We start from the raw sequence: 15,010 nt of genomic DNA on the forward strand, positions 1-15,010 counted from the left end.
GGTGTCAAATTTTGCTTCACAGAATCAGAAAGGAGGGGCTGGTTTTAATACCTTTTTCATATTTTCTTTCCAATACTACCCTTCTTTCTCGTTTCCTTTCTCTGCCCTACCCCGAGCTATGGGGGAAATGCCTAGACAGTCATCCTTTCTTAAAAGCTCTTCGACCACAACAAGGCCCTGGTGGCTGCTTCCCTCTCCACCAACGTCTCTTACCAAGATCTTCTTTCTCCCTTGCTCAGTGAGTCCAAGCATACTGTCCTGTCTTCAGTTACTTCAGTGTGCCAAGCTCTTTCTACCTCAGAGTTGTTTCCTCTTCTCCAGCTGATCTCCTGCTTACTTTCCAGGCCATCTCCTCCTCATCCTTCAGAGCCTAGCTAACATGTCACTTTACTGTAAATAATCCTAAAATGTACATGGAACCACAAAAGATGTCAAATTGCCAAAGTAATCTTGAGAAAAAAGAACAGAGCTGGAGGCATCATGTTCCCTGACTTCAGACGATACTACAAAGATTCAGTAATCAAAACAGCATGGAACTGGCACAAAACCAGAAACATAGATCAATGCAACAGAACAGACAGCCCAGAAATAAACCCACACATGTATGGTCCATTATTCTATGGCAAAAGAGAAAGGAATATACAATGAAGAAAAGAAAATCTCTTCAGCAAATGATGTTGGGATAACTGAAACAGATACATGTAAAAGAATGAAATGAGAACATTAATACCACATACAAAAATAAACTCAAAAAAGATTAAAGACTTAAATATAAGAGTAGACACTATAAAATTCCTTAAAGAAAACACAGGCAGAACATTCTTTGATATAAATCACAGCAGTAATTCTTTGGACCTGTCTCCTAAAGTAAATAAAAGCAAAAATAAACAAATGGGGGCTAATAAAACTAAAAAGTTTCTGCACAGCAAAGAAAATCATTGCTAAAACAAAAAGACAACCTACTGAATAGAAGAAAATAATTACAAATGATATGACCAATAAGGGATTATACTCTAAAGTCACTGGGAAAGGAATGGAGACTTCACAAGTCCACCAACTGATTTGGTTTAGAATTATCAGATTTTTGTTAAGTTCTGGGTTTCAAGGTCACCTCATTAATGACTTCTTTTACTGATAATTATTCACTGTCTATTGTACACTTACTCTTAGCAACCACTCACTTACATAGGACTTTTAAATTTTGCCTTTTAAACAATGTAGAGGATATTGTTTACAATTATCAAAGCACTTTGAGGAAGAATTCATATGAGAAACCAATATTAGGATCACTAGTATCAGGAAACTTTGAATTCACTTTATCAGTTTATGGAATCTAAGGTAGCCTACATGAGGCTACATGACCCTACAGTAATGTTTCCCTGAAGACTCAGAGTATTTACTAAAATCACAGATTTGAGCTCAAACCCACTGAAGCAGAATTCACCAAGGAAGAGACCTGGGCATGTTTATTTAACAAGTACCCCCTGATGATTGACATCAAGGGAGTTTGGAAAATTGTCCTACAGACATGATTCTTCATCAGAAATACATTAGGATGCAGGGGATGCTCTCAGAATGTATGTGACTAAGCCTCTTCAGGAGATTTTGCCAGGGAAAAGTGGAGTCTGGACAAGCAATGAAAATGCTTGCCAAGGGACTCTTACCTGCACTTTAATGAAGTATCTGTACTGAAGGAATATTTAGTATGGATCAGAGGTGGAAATGAGGCATAATTTAGCGTGGGCTGTAACATTCAGGAAGGAAATGGTGGTGCATACTTCTTTACAGAAGTAGCAACTCGTTCAGCTCAGCAACCATGCCGGGACTAATACAACGGCATACAGTTCAGTTCAGTCGCTCAGTCATGTCTGATTCTTTGTGACCCCATGGACTGCAGCACGCCAGGTTTCCCTGTCCATCACCAACTCCCAGAGCTTATTCAAACTCATGTCCATCGAGTCGATGATGCCACCCAACCATCTCATCCTCTGTTGTCCCATTCTCCTCCTGCCTTCAATCTTTCCCAGCATCAGGGTCTTTTCAAATGAGTCAGTTCTTCACATCAGGTGGCCAAAGTATCAGAGCTTCAGCTTCACCATCAGTCCTTCCAATGAATATTCAGGACTGATTTCCTTTAGGATGGACTAGTTGGATCTCTGTGCTGTCCAAAGGACTCTGAAGAGTCTTCTCCAACACCACAGTTCAAAAGCATCAATTCTTTGGTGCTCAGCTTTCTTTATAGTCCAACTCTCACATCCATACATGACTACTGGAAAAACCACAGCTTTGACTAGACGGATGTTTGTTGGCAAAGTCTCTGCTTTTTAATATGCTTTCTGGGGTGGTCATAGCTTTTCTTCTAAGGAGCAAGGGTCTTTTAATTTCATGGCTGCAGTCACCATCCACAGTGATTTTGAAGCACCCCCAGAATAAAATCTCTCACAGTTTCCATTGTTTCCCCATCTATTTGCCACGAAGTGATGGGACTGGATGCCATGATCTTAGTTTTCAGTATACAGTTGAAATACAGTATACAGTTGGAAGTCTCTAAATGTCCACTCTGTCACACTCACACAGAGAAGCTATGAATCATTCCATCAGTTGGCAAGTCAGAAATTGCTCCAGCCATCTGGATCACGCAGTCTTTTACCATCTGGGAGACTAAGTTTTAGAGTCCGTAAGTTTATCAGGTCCCCATGTAACTCAGCTGGTAAAGAATCTGCCTGCAATGTGGGAGACCTGAGTTCAATTCCTGGGTCAGGAAGTTCCCCTGGAGAAGGAAATGGCAACCCACTCCAGTATTCTTGCCTGGAGAATCCCATGGGTAGAGGAGCCTGGCAGGCTTCAGCTCATGGGATCCCAAGAGTCAGACACAACTTAGCACTATCTTTCTTTCTTCTTTCTAGGTTTATCAGGTCCACTCACTGCTGTATATAGGTTACTATTTCATATGCCAATGGGAAGTTATGTTCAATAACATATAAAGGATTGATTTTTTAAAATAGTAACATGCAAAAATGTTGAAGACTGACATTTCAGTGTAGTTATTAACAGGTAGCACAATTTCAAGGTGCAAGAAAAAAACAAATGAAAATATTCTTTAATGAGCATGGCCATTCCCATCCCCTTTAGTTTGATTTGTATCTTTAGAGGGTTCTCCCCCTGCCCATCCTCCCCTACAGCTTTTTACACAGATACACGTGCAGAAAAATTCAACAGGTTACATACATTATTCTGTATATTGCTTTTACCCACTTAATAGATCTTGGGGATTTTTCCATATAAATACACAGAGAGCTTCTTCATTCTTTTTTAGGAACCCATAAAAATCTGATTTTCAATTCAATTTTGTTAAGTTCTAAAGCAGACTTTTTTATTTTTATTTTTATTGAAGTATAGTTGATTTACAGTGTTGTGCCAATCTCTTCTAAACTACAAAATGAGTCAGTTATACAAACCTATACATTATTTTTTCATATTCTTTTCCATTATGGTTTATCTCAGGATATTGAATATATTTCCCTATGCTATACATTAGGACCTTGTTGTTGAGTTTGCTCCTACCAATCCCAAATTCCCAACCCATCCTCTCCCCTACATCATCTTTCCCTTGACAGCCATAAGTCTATTCTCTATGAATCTGTTTCTGTTTGGTAGACATATTTTAGATTCCACATATACATGATATCATATGGTATCTGGCTTTCTCTGACTTAGTACGATAATCTCTAGTTGTATCTATGTTGGTGCAAATGGCATTATTTCATTCTTTTTATGACTAAGTAGTATTCCATTGTGTATATGTACCACATCTTCTTTATGAATGCATCTGTTGATGGACATTTAGGTTGTTTAATATTTTGGCTCTTGTGAATAGCACTAAAGGTACATAGGGGTGCATGTACCTTTTCAAATAATACAGCAGACTTTCATCTCTCTTTGACCATGGCGCCCACCTGTAAACATAAACATGTTTATGTATGTGCTTATTTTTGAAAGATCACTGGGTGTATCAGTTTAGATCCTTCAACAAGCAGATGTCAGGATGGAATTAGACACACAAGAGATATACTGAAGTGAACACATGTGAGGGATAAGACCAAAGGAATCAGGAGTAGGTGGGCAGAGTCTTTGGGTCACAACACAGGTCTGAAACCTATGAAAGGAAAGAGGGAAGAAAGCAGGATTTAGTAGGGAGAATTCAGACTGCTGTGTAGCTTGGCCAGGTCAATGTCAGTGGGGAACATTTCAGCCAGGTCAGTGGGGAGCACAGAAAATATAAGCCTGGCAGAGGAGGCCTGTGTTGAGAAGGAATGGTCCAGCTCAAGCAGTCCCACTGTGCTCAGCTATTGGCTGGAGAGTCCTGGGTTCTCAGTGTCCCTTTCATGAAGGCCATTGACATGTAGCGCAAAATTCTTCACACTCAGGGCCCATTCCCACATGTTCATCCACATGTCTGCTCTACCACCTTCCAGTCCTTTCCCTCACAGACCTCTGACCAGATGGCCAGGTTGTTGGCCATTGCTTAAAATCTACATATGTTCCCCACCTCAGGCCACTTTTCCTTTCCCATAAAATAGATGACCAGGTTCAGCACTCACGGCTCTGTCCCTTGCAAAGATTTTCCCTCTCTGAATACTCTCAAGACCCCTCCTGAGTGGAGTTATAATGCAGCCTTCATTCATTTTCAGCTTTATCCACATAATAGCCTGTCCATTGATAAACCAAGTGTGGCTTCTCTTCCTCCTTCAACTGGTCAAATGGAACCCTAGTTTTCCCATAGGTGATGGTGGGTAAGGAATGTTAGTGTAATCCTAGGGCCACATGGGGCTCTGGGCAACCTGTTCTTGCAGCTTTCTTGTGTCCTTTGGTTCTGCTCATCTTGATCTTGGATATACCACATTCATCTTACAACAGATGGCAACTGGATTTGTCCATCTTCATATTGTTTGGGTATTTTTGTGTAGGTCACCATTACCCTTTATGTGTGCTATGGTTTCATCCAACTTTGTCTTAGCAGGACCCAGCTCACAGTGGGAAATTCTAAAGTAATAGTCACTTGGTATCCCACGGTCAAGCATTCCTTTTTTTTTTTTTTGCTAAAGTCAAGTAACTGTTTCTCAAAAATTCTATAATTCTCTTCTGCAGATTCTATGGCCTTGTGTCAGCGCTCCAGAGCCCTGCATTGTGATCCCTCCACTGGGCCTTACCACAGTCTTCACGTTGCATCTTTTCTCACCACCTACACCAAACACTAACACCAAAGGATCTGCCTGATGATATGGCCCAAGAGGAAGGGCTGCTAGTACCAGAGCCCGGCCTCCTGCAAAACGCTTTCCTGCTCTGAGCCCTCTCAAAGCTGGCAGCCTTCGTTCCATGTCATTCAGCATGTAGACTGGAGCTGTTTCTAAGTGTGGTATTGCTCCCAGAATCCAAGAGGCCTACCAGGTGCTCTGCTTTATTTTTTTCCTGTCTTTTTTTGGGGGGTGGGCCAGGGTCAGGGGGGAGTTATAGATCAGAGTTTATGAGATCCAGCCATTTGCCTTTTACTTTTTATATATTTATTTATTTTTGGCCGTGCTGGGTCATTGTTGTTGTGCACGCTTTCCTCTAGTTGCAGAGAATGGGGACTACTCCCCAGCTGCAGTAGACAGCTTTTCATTGTGGTGGCTTCCCTTGTTGCAGAGCTCAGGTTCTACGTGCACCAGCTCAGTAGGCAGCACATGGACTCAGTAGTTGCAGTTCCCAGGCTCTAGAGCACAGGCTCAGTAGTTGTGGCACACCGGCTTAATTGCTCTGCAGCACGTGGGATCTTCCCAGATCAGGGATGGAACTGGTGTCTCCCACCCTGGCAAGTGGATTCTTCACCATTGAACCACCAGGGAAGCCCTGCCTTTACATTGAAGGGGATGTCCCAGGCAGAGCATGGACTTGGTGTGAACACCACAGCAGATCTGAACTCACAGCAGCTGAAGGCTGTCTGCCATGTTCCCTCTGAGCTGCAGGTTCTCTGGGAGGGAGATCTGAGCTGTGCGCCCCCAAGGCCACCCCCTGGAGTGTTCCTCCTTCTGAGTAAGCTTTAAAAAGTGTTTGCCATATGAAAGTAATAAGTGAGATGTAAGCGATGACAAACATTCTAGAATGTGTTTAAGGCAAGGAAGAGGAATTGAAGCTTTATCTGGAATGCAGTCAGTATCTGAAGAATCCACCAGGTCTCTGAGGTGTGCGTGCCAAGGTGGTATGTGGGCTTGGACTGCAGCACTTGGCAAGGATGCGGCATTCCCCAGTGGCACTCAGTCAGAGGGCTGCCTCTTCTATTATGGGCCATTGTTTCAAATCCCATCTCAGATCTCTTGGAACCATTCATTCCCCAATTATATTATACACCTCTTTCCTGTCTAATAATGGATTTTGTGTTTTTCTCTCCTTCAACGAGCAGTCACTTGGCAACTACTTACTCCTTAGTTGTGCTTTCAGCAACATTGTTCACCTCCCTTCTTTGTTAATAATTTTTTAAATTGCAGCATAGTTGATGTATAATGCTGTGTTAGATTCTGGCGTACAGCAGAGTTATTCAGTTATACGTGTATACATTCTTTCTCATATTCTTCTTCATTATAGGTTATTTTCAGATATTGAACATAGTTCCCTGTGCTTTATGGTAGGACCCTGTTGTTTATCTATTTTATGTATAGCAGTTTGTACCTGCCAATGCCAGACTCCTAATTTACCCCTCCCCCTTTGGGAGGTTTGTTTTCTATGTCTGTAAGCCTGGTTTCTGTTTTGTAAATAAGTTCATTAGTATCATATTTTGCCTGGAAAATCCCACGGATGGAGGAGCCTGGTGGGCTGCAGTCCATGGCGTCACGAAGAGTCAGACACAACTGAGCGACTTCACTTTCACTTTTCACTTTCATGCATTGGAGAAGGAAATGGCAACCCACTCCAGTGTTCTTGCCTGGAGAGTCCCAGGGACGGGGGAGCCTGGTGGGCTGCCGTCTGTGGGGTCACACAGAGTCGGACACGACTGAAGTGACTTAGCAGCAGGAGCAGCAAGCCTGGTTTCTGTTTTGTAAATAAGTTCATTAGTATCATATTTTAGATACCACATACAAATGATATATTTGCCTTTTTATGCCTGATTTACTTCATTTAGTATGATAATCCCTAGGTCCATCCATGCTGCTGCAAATGGCATTATTTCATTCTCTTTTATGGCTGAGTATTAGTCCATTGTATATACGTAATGCATCTTTACCCATTCATCTGTTGATGGACATTTAGGTTGCTTCCATGTCTTGACTATTGTAAAAAGTGCTGCTATGAACATTGAGGTACATGTATCTTTTCAAATTAGGGTTTTGTTCAGATATATACCTAGGAGTGGGACTGGTGGATCATATAGTAACTCTATTTTTAGTTTTCTAAAGAAACTCCATTCCTTTCTCCATAGTGACTGCACCAATTTACATTCCCACCAACAGTGTATGAGGGCTTTTCTCCACACCCTCTCCAGCATTTTTATTGTTTGCGGACTTTTTAATGATGGCCATTCTGACCACTGTAAGGTGATACCTCATTGTGGTTTTGATTGCATTTCTCTAATAATTAGTGATGTGGGCATCTTTTCATGTGCCTAATAGTCATCTGTACGTCTTCCTTGAATAAATGTCTATTTAGATCTTCTGACCATTTTGATTGGGCTGTTCGGGTTTCTGTTATTGAGTTGTATGAACTATTTGTATATTTTGGAAAGTAAGCCCTTGTCGATTGCATTATTTGCAAATATTTTCTCCTCATCCATAGGTTGTCTTTTCATTTTGTTTATGGTTTCCTTTGTGTGAAAATGCTTTTAAGTTTGATTCAGTTCCATCTGTTTGTTTTTGCCTTTATTTCTATTGCTATGGAAGACTGACCTAAGAAAACATTGCTACAACTTAACGTCAGAGAATGTTTTGCCTATGTTCTAAGAGTTTTAGGGTGTCCTTCTTTTATATTTAAGTCTTTAAGCCATTTTGAGTTTATTTTTGTATACTGTGTAAGGAAGTGTTTCAACTTCACTGATTTACATGTGACTATCTAGCTTTTCCAACACCACTTGCTAAAGAGACTGTCTTTTCTCCACTATATACTCTTGCCTCCTTTGTCAAAGATTGACCTAGGTGTCTGGGTTTATTTCTGGGCTCTCTATTCTGTTCCACTGACCCAGATGTCTGTTTCTGTGCCAATTCCATGCCGCTTTGATTACTGTAGCTTTAAGGTATTGTCTGAAATCTGGGAGGGTTATGCCTCCAGCTTCCCTCCCCACCAAGGATTGCTTTTGGTCTTTTGTGATTTCATATAAAATTTATGATTATTTGTTCTGGTTCTGTGAAAAATACCATGGGTAATTTAATAGGGATCACATTAAATCTGTAGACTGCTTTGGGTAGTGTGGCCAGTTTAACAATATTAATTCTTCAATCCAAGAGTATGGGAAAACTTTCCATTGCTTTAAATCACCTTCAGTTTCCTTCTCCAGGGGATCTTTCAGATTCAGGGATCAAACCCAGGTCTCCTGCATTGCAGGTAGATTCTTTACCATCTAAGCCACCAGGGAAGCCTGCTATCCATTTTAAGTCTCTCTTTAATTTTTCATTACCTTTTTCATTGTTAGACCTTTCCTGAACCCTCTGTGAGCCTTGTCATTGGACACATATGCTGTCTAAGTCCAGTGGACCTCTGCCCACTAGGAAAAACAGGCAGAGACCACAAGGGACAAATCATAGGAAAAACTGAAGAACTGCCCTTGAGACTTAAATAAGGCTCAGCTGATGTTTTTATATCAGAATAAGACTACTTCTAAATTAGACTCTTAGCCCCTAGGGCAGGATTGCCTAGTTGTATAAAATAAGCCAACAAGTATCCAGTAATTACACAAAATTTGGACACCATGAAGCTATGTTTTGGACACAAAAGATAGCCTAAGGAGACTAGAAAGGAATCAGAAGCAAAACACACAGGGAATGAGACAGCTGAAGTGGGAGGACAGGGGGTGGGAGAACAGAGATAAGCTAAGAGATGTGGGTTGTACAGAATCCGAGGGAGGTAAGTGTTCACCAGTATCAAATTCGCAGCTGCCACTCCTAGCAGAAGAATTGAAGAGGTGCCATCATAGCTGTCAACTGGGAGGTCCCTAAATGGCTCAGACAGAAAAGAATTCACCTGCAATGAGTTCAATCCCTGGGTTGGGAAGATCCCCTGTATAAAATAATGGCAACCTACTCCAGGATTTTTGCCTGGAGAATTCTATAGACAGAGGAGCCTGGTGGGTTATGGTCCATGGGGTCACAGAGTCAGACATGATTGAGTGACTCACTAATGGCTGAACAAGCTGCCCTAGACTGGTGGGCATAAAACCCACATCAACTGGTGTGAGGAGAGGTGGGGAGGAAAGACTTGAATGTAACCTACTCATTCAAGGAGGTGTGCAGTTTTGAGGACAGGAGTCGAGGTGAAAGCAGAACCGGTTAAGGGCTGTCTTAACATGGTAGACATACGAGTACCTCTGTTGGGTGGAAGGAAAGAAATTAAAGTATATTCAAAAGAGAAGGAATTGACCCAAAACTTGGAGAGGAAAAAGGACATCTTCACCTCTGGGATGAGGTGGTGGTGAAAGGAAGAAAATGAGAACCAGTGGAAGGTTTAAGAGAGAAAGGTGTTCCCATGGGTTACCATTTTTTCTCTAGGAGGAAGAAGACAAATAGGAAAGAACTGGGGCTGAGAAGGGCTTGAAGACAGTAATGAGCTTCTAGAAGTTTCCTGGGAAGTGATCTGCCATGCGGTGTGGAGGGGTTGGTCTGAGGTTTGCCACCCATGATTTGCAATGGCAACTGGTAAATGTTGTGATTATTCCCAGAAGGGGTTTCCTATCAGCAAGGGAGGAGAAACTAATTTAGGCTTGAGGACTGGGCAGGCGGATGAACCAGAAGGTCACTATGGAAAGGAAAATGCAGTGGAAAAGATGCAGTAGGGTTCTTCAGGCAGGACAGGGAAGGGCCAGGAAGGCATGAAGGGCATCAAAGGAGTGAAGACTTTACTAAGAGTCCATGCTTGTTCAGTGAATGGAAAAGACCAGCGAGCGTTTTCAACGAGTCAGATTGTCAAGTTCTAGGCTTCAGCACTGACCTATGTCTGAATCAGAGGACAACCCAGGCTGTGTGCAAGGGCTTTAAGATAAAGGCCATGATGCTGAAAAAGGCGATGGGTGGTGAGGCCAGGCTGAGGTAGCCTGGGACAATGGAAGTGACAGGAGGTGGGGGAATAGCAGATAAGCCACTGATCCTGGATGAACAAGGAGACTGATCTAGAGAAGATGGATTTTCTGAAATATACAGCACAGAGCAAATTTCTGGCTTCCTAAAGAGTGGGCTAACATGAATAGTACAAGTCTCAAAAGGAGGGGCTACTGAAAAACAGCTTTCAGAAAAAGACCTCACAGATTATAGTTGGCCCTCCTTATGCTGTATGAAACTCAACACCCACAGATTCCACCAATCACAGATCAAAAATATTTGGGAAAAAAAAATTCCAGAAAGTTTCATGAAGTAAAGTTTCAATCTGCTACATGCTGGCCGCTATTTATATAGAATTTGAATTATATTGGTGATTATAAGTAAATCTAGATAGGATTTAAAGAATATGGGAGGAGAGGCATAGGTTATATACAAATACGGTGCCATTTTATATATGGGACTTGAACACTGTGGATTTTGTTATTGAGAGGGGTGGTTCTGGAACCAATATTCCACAGATACTGAGGACAACTATATTTACTTATTGACTAATTTACTTTTAGTTCTTGACCTGTATTAACAACTGCCTACTGAACATCTCTAAGATATATTTCTGGATCATCTGTTCCGATATGAACCTATCTTCCCAACCTCTATAATTTACTCTTCTTCCACCATTTGTTTAATTCTAGATAGCAGCATCACTATTATCCAGGTAGCTGTTCTATAAAATAAAAAGGTCATCTTTACCACCCCTTACGGTCTCCACATATCTGCCTCCTCCCCCATTTGGAAGCTCTTACCCACACGCCAGTAAAGACTGGTAATAGAGTCAGACAGATTTAAATTCCAGCTCAACCATTTCTACCTCGACCGATCCCGGGCACAAAATTGTCCTTAAACTTTATTTTCTTCTGTCGTCATGTTAGTTGCTCAGTCGTGTCCGACTCTTTGCGATCCCATGGATTGTAACCTGCCAGGCTCCTCTCTTCATGGGACTCTGCAGGCAAGAATACTGGAGTGGGAAGCCATTCCCTTCTCCAGATTTTCTTCTGTAAAATGGTAATAATACTAGTACTAACCAATGGGTTATTATGAGATTTAAATTAATTAATGCATGTAGAATTTAGTACCTAATCTAGCATAATATAATTTCCTTCAAAGTTTTAAAAATCATTAATTTTGTAATTTGCTTCCTCTTCTGACTTCATGTTGTCTACAAAGTTTCTGGCTACATTTCTTAACTTTTGCATTTACTGTGGGAAAATTTCTTAAATTTTCACAAATGCTTTATTATAAATATGCTAGTAATCCTCTATTTTGAGAAGGGCATGGCAACCCAGTCCACTATTCTTGCATGGAGAATCCCATGGACAGAGGAGTCTTGTGGGCTACAGTCCATTATGTCTCAAGAGTCAAGACACGACTTCCAGCAACTGAGCATGCATGCAGTCCTCTATTTTATTGAAGTATAGTTGATTTACAAATAACAATGTTGTGTTAATTTCTGCTGTACAGCAAAGAGATTCCATTATACATACATATATATTCTTTTTCATATTCTTTTCCATTATGGTTTATCACAGGATCTTGAGTATAGGTCCCTGTGCTATACAGTAGGAACTTGTTTATCCATCCTATATATTACAGTAGTAATACTAGCTTCGACTTATAAATCAAGCAATTTTAATTCTATTTGCTCTCTTACATTTTCAATCAATAAACACACTTTAGGCAACATATACCTTCAGGTTAGCTTTCTGTCATTTGTAGTTTTATTAAAAATTCTCAATAATTCTAATGTGTAAATAAAGGGAAATCACCAATGAAATTTTAAACACAGCCTCAGCTTGAAAAAAAATTCTAAGCCAAATATCCTCACCACCACATTGTTAGTAACATTCACACTCAAATGGCTTACTTTTTGTTATACGTTTTTTTAGAATGGAAACCTACTAGTGCTGGGTTTTGAACATGGAGGAAAAGCAAGTGCTAGCATGGCTGTTGGCCCCTGGGCTTTAGTGGCCTCCCCCACCCCACCTGTCAAACCAACATTCACATTCTCTTCTTACTAATCCCTTCTTAAAGCTAAATTCAACTCCCCCTTATCCAGGGCAAAGATTCAGAGTGAGAGGGAAAATGAGGACATTACTAACCCCAGCTAGTAAACTGCAGCATTATTCTACTGCTCCTATGAGCGGGGCCATCACTGTCAGCGCCTCTTCTTCTTCCTGGTTCTTGTTCCCTGTCTTCTCCAATCACCACCATTGAACGTGAACACTGACATTAATGAACACATCAGTGAGACTGGAGAAACATCCCACCAGGACAATAGCAGGCAAATGGAAGCATGGCTTGAGTGGTTACTTTGCCAAAAACTGCTCAGTGAGCTACCAAAAATTAGATACTAATTTTCACCCATGAAGAGAGTCAGTGGCAGAATCGAGTTAGGACTGATTAGTTGAAATTTAATAGCAGACATCTGGTGCTGGAGTCTTCCTTTTAATGAAGGGTCTTTCCAAGGAAGACATCTATTAGGGATAGCAAGAGGAAGAGATTAAGGGCTAAATGGACATATCTTTTGTCATCCTCAAATCTCCATATTCTCCCAGGATGTGTCCATACCACCACCCTTTGTCCATCTACCATAGATGGACTTCACTCACGTCTATTAGCCAGAAACTCACTCTGTGCTGTATATTTCAGAAAGTTCATCATCTGCCTGAGAGCTAATTAGGAAGAGTAGGTGGCACAGTGGTAAAGAATCTGCCTGCCAATGCCAGACATGGAAGAGATGCGGGTTCGATCCCTGGGTCAGAAAGATCCCCTGGAGAAGGAAAGGGCAACCCACTCCAGTATTCTTGCTGGGAAATCCCATCGACAGAGGAGCCTGATGGGCTATAGTCCATGGGGTCGCAAAAAGTCGGACACAACTGAGTGCACACATGCAAACACACACACAGTATTAAATGATTCTACCCTGCTTGCAAACAAAAGTGTAAACCTCAAATATTCATGTATGTAGATCCTAACACACGAGTGGGTAAAAAATCAAAAAAGGAAAGAAACAAAGGTTGCTCTACAAAGAGAGCCAGTTCAAAAATGAGGGGGAAAAAAAGTATATTGACCTGAGCAATAACAGTCTCTCATATCAAACAGAACCCCAAAATAGATGGAAATGTCTACAGTAGCTCCTGATCCTGGTGTGCCCTGTAACAGAAAAATGGAATTATGGTTCAGCTGCGAAATCCTGGGCCCTCATTTTCCCAGTGGCCTAAATCAATCCCCAGTCCGGGGACAAGATGCTGAGCAAGGTGCGTAATTATTTCAGGCCACTAGGGTAAGCACTATTCCTGGCAACTCTGTAGGCAGTGCCATGGATGAGGGTTTCTAATCCTCTTTGGTGATTTGGTTCTGTGTAAACTGAGATTTTTCTTTCACTATTTCAGCCAGATAAGCAGGAAAGGCCAGCTCCAGTCCTGAGCTAGAGCCAATCAAGGTCAGTTTCAGTTCCTTTTCTGTGCGGTTTAGATTCCTTTTTTCCTTGCTGCCTGCTCTGACACCTGTCCTTATATTTTTATCTGATTATCAGAACCTAGTGAGAGAACCCTTGGCAGCTTCTGGTGCTTACTCTGTCATGCAAAAGCCTCTAAGTCTAAGGGAGACCATAAATACTGTCCTTGAAAGGCCAACCTAAGACCCTGGCTACGCTGAACTGAACTGATGCACCACAGAGAGACATCTCCCATGGGGATTTTAAGGGTGAGGTTGAAACCAGTGCCTGCTTTTACCCAGAGGCAATACAGACGTTTCAACTCGCCTATTAACAAATCTCTCATGTTTGGCTTGACACTGCCCTCACAATACATTCAGTTATTACTTAGAGAGAAAGTGAAAGGTAAATCTTGACATTCCCATTTGGATGATGATGAAATAGAGGTTTCAAAGAGTTGTGTGCAGTGAATTCAACCAAGCAGTGTTGTAGCTGGAAAGTAGACCAGCTGACACCTGTCCCCGGTTTTGTAGGTCATAGACTTTGTAAGTTTAGAGCAGTGTTTTACTTACCATGTTCCTCCTTGAAAGCGTCTATTTACTTTCTTAAATTGTGGGTGCCAGTGGAGAGGAACCAGGTGTACATTCCAGACACTTAGACAACATACACAGGCTGAGCCGTCTGCCTGTTGAGTACACAGCTCCGGGTTGAAGAATTTCTAGGGTTGTTAGAAGAATACAGAAGACTTCAGAGGGAGCAGGCTCTGAGGTGGACGCGAATACCTAAATCCCTACAAAGACAGATTAAAGACATCCTCTTTATTATTAGAAACCAAAAAACCGAGCCCATGTATTTTGTGCTTTTTCAAACTGCACTGCCCTCCCCCCGATCTTCATTAAAGAAATGCAAACACATGTGTTTCAAGACGGGTAGGTGTAAAAGAACATTCTGCACAATTATATCTAGGCTGTCGCAGACTTCTTTCACATGCAACCATCTATCCGGGGGATGTTAATTCACGGTGACAGCTGAGCATGACAAACGCCACGATACACAAGTTGGAATGCCGGAAAACAGGCAACTACGAAAAGCCCTTGCAGACAAACGCGCCTCGGAGTTTTCTCCCTCCACTCACACGTGGCCGCACTTCTAGGCGCTCCAGCACGGTGATAAACCCCAAACGCACACACACACACACACACCGGAGCCTCCGCCGCCCTCCACGCCCGCGCCTCGGTCTCCA

At 41.8% G+C, this 15,010-nt stretch overlaps 1 long non-coding RNA gene across 3 annotated transcripts in view; it reads right to left on the reverse strand.

Moving 5' to 3' along the window:
• LOC104993625 overlaps positions 1-15,004 on the reverse strand; it is a 23,034-nt gene extending 8,030 nt beyond the window's left edge. The window contains exons 1-3 of one of the 3 annotated variants that reach the window (XR_825848.1): positions 14,903-15,004; positions 14,340-14,557; positions 11,855-12,805 (exon numbers count right to left, since the gene is read on the reverse strand). This is a non-coding gene — a long non-coding RNA (uncharacterized LOC104993625). Of the gene's footprint in view, positions 1-11,854; positions 12,806-13,196; positions 13,485-14,339; positions 14,558-14,902 lie in introns of those variants that run through there. The other 2 variants (XR_825849.1, XR_825850.1) reach the window with 2 other exon arrangements.
• Positions 15,005-15,010: the final 6 nt, after the last annotated feature.

This window comes from Bison bison, unplaced genomic scaffold, assembly GCF_000754665.1.
Source record: "Bison bison bison isolate TAMUID 2011002044 unplaced genomic scaffold, Bison_UMD1.0 scf7180017864241, whole genome shotgun sequence".
NCBI lineage: Eukaryota > Metazoa > Chordata > Mammalia > Artiodactyla > Bovidae > Bison > Bison bison.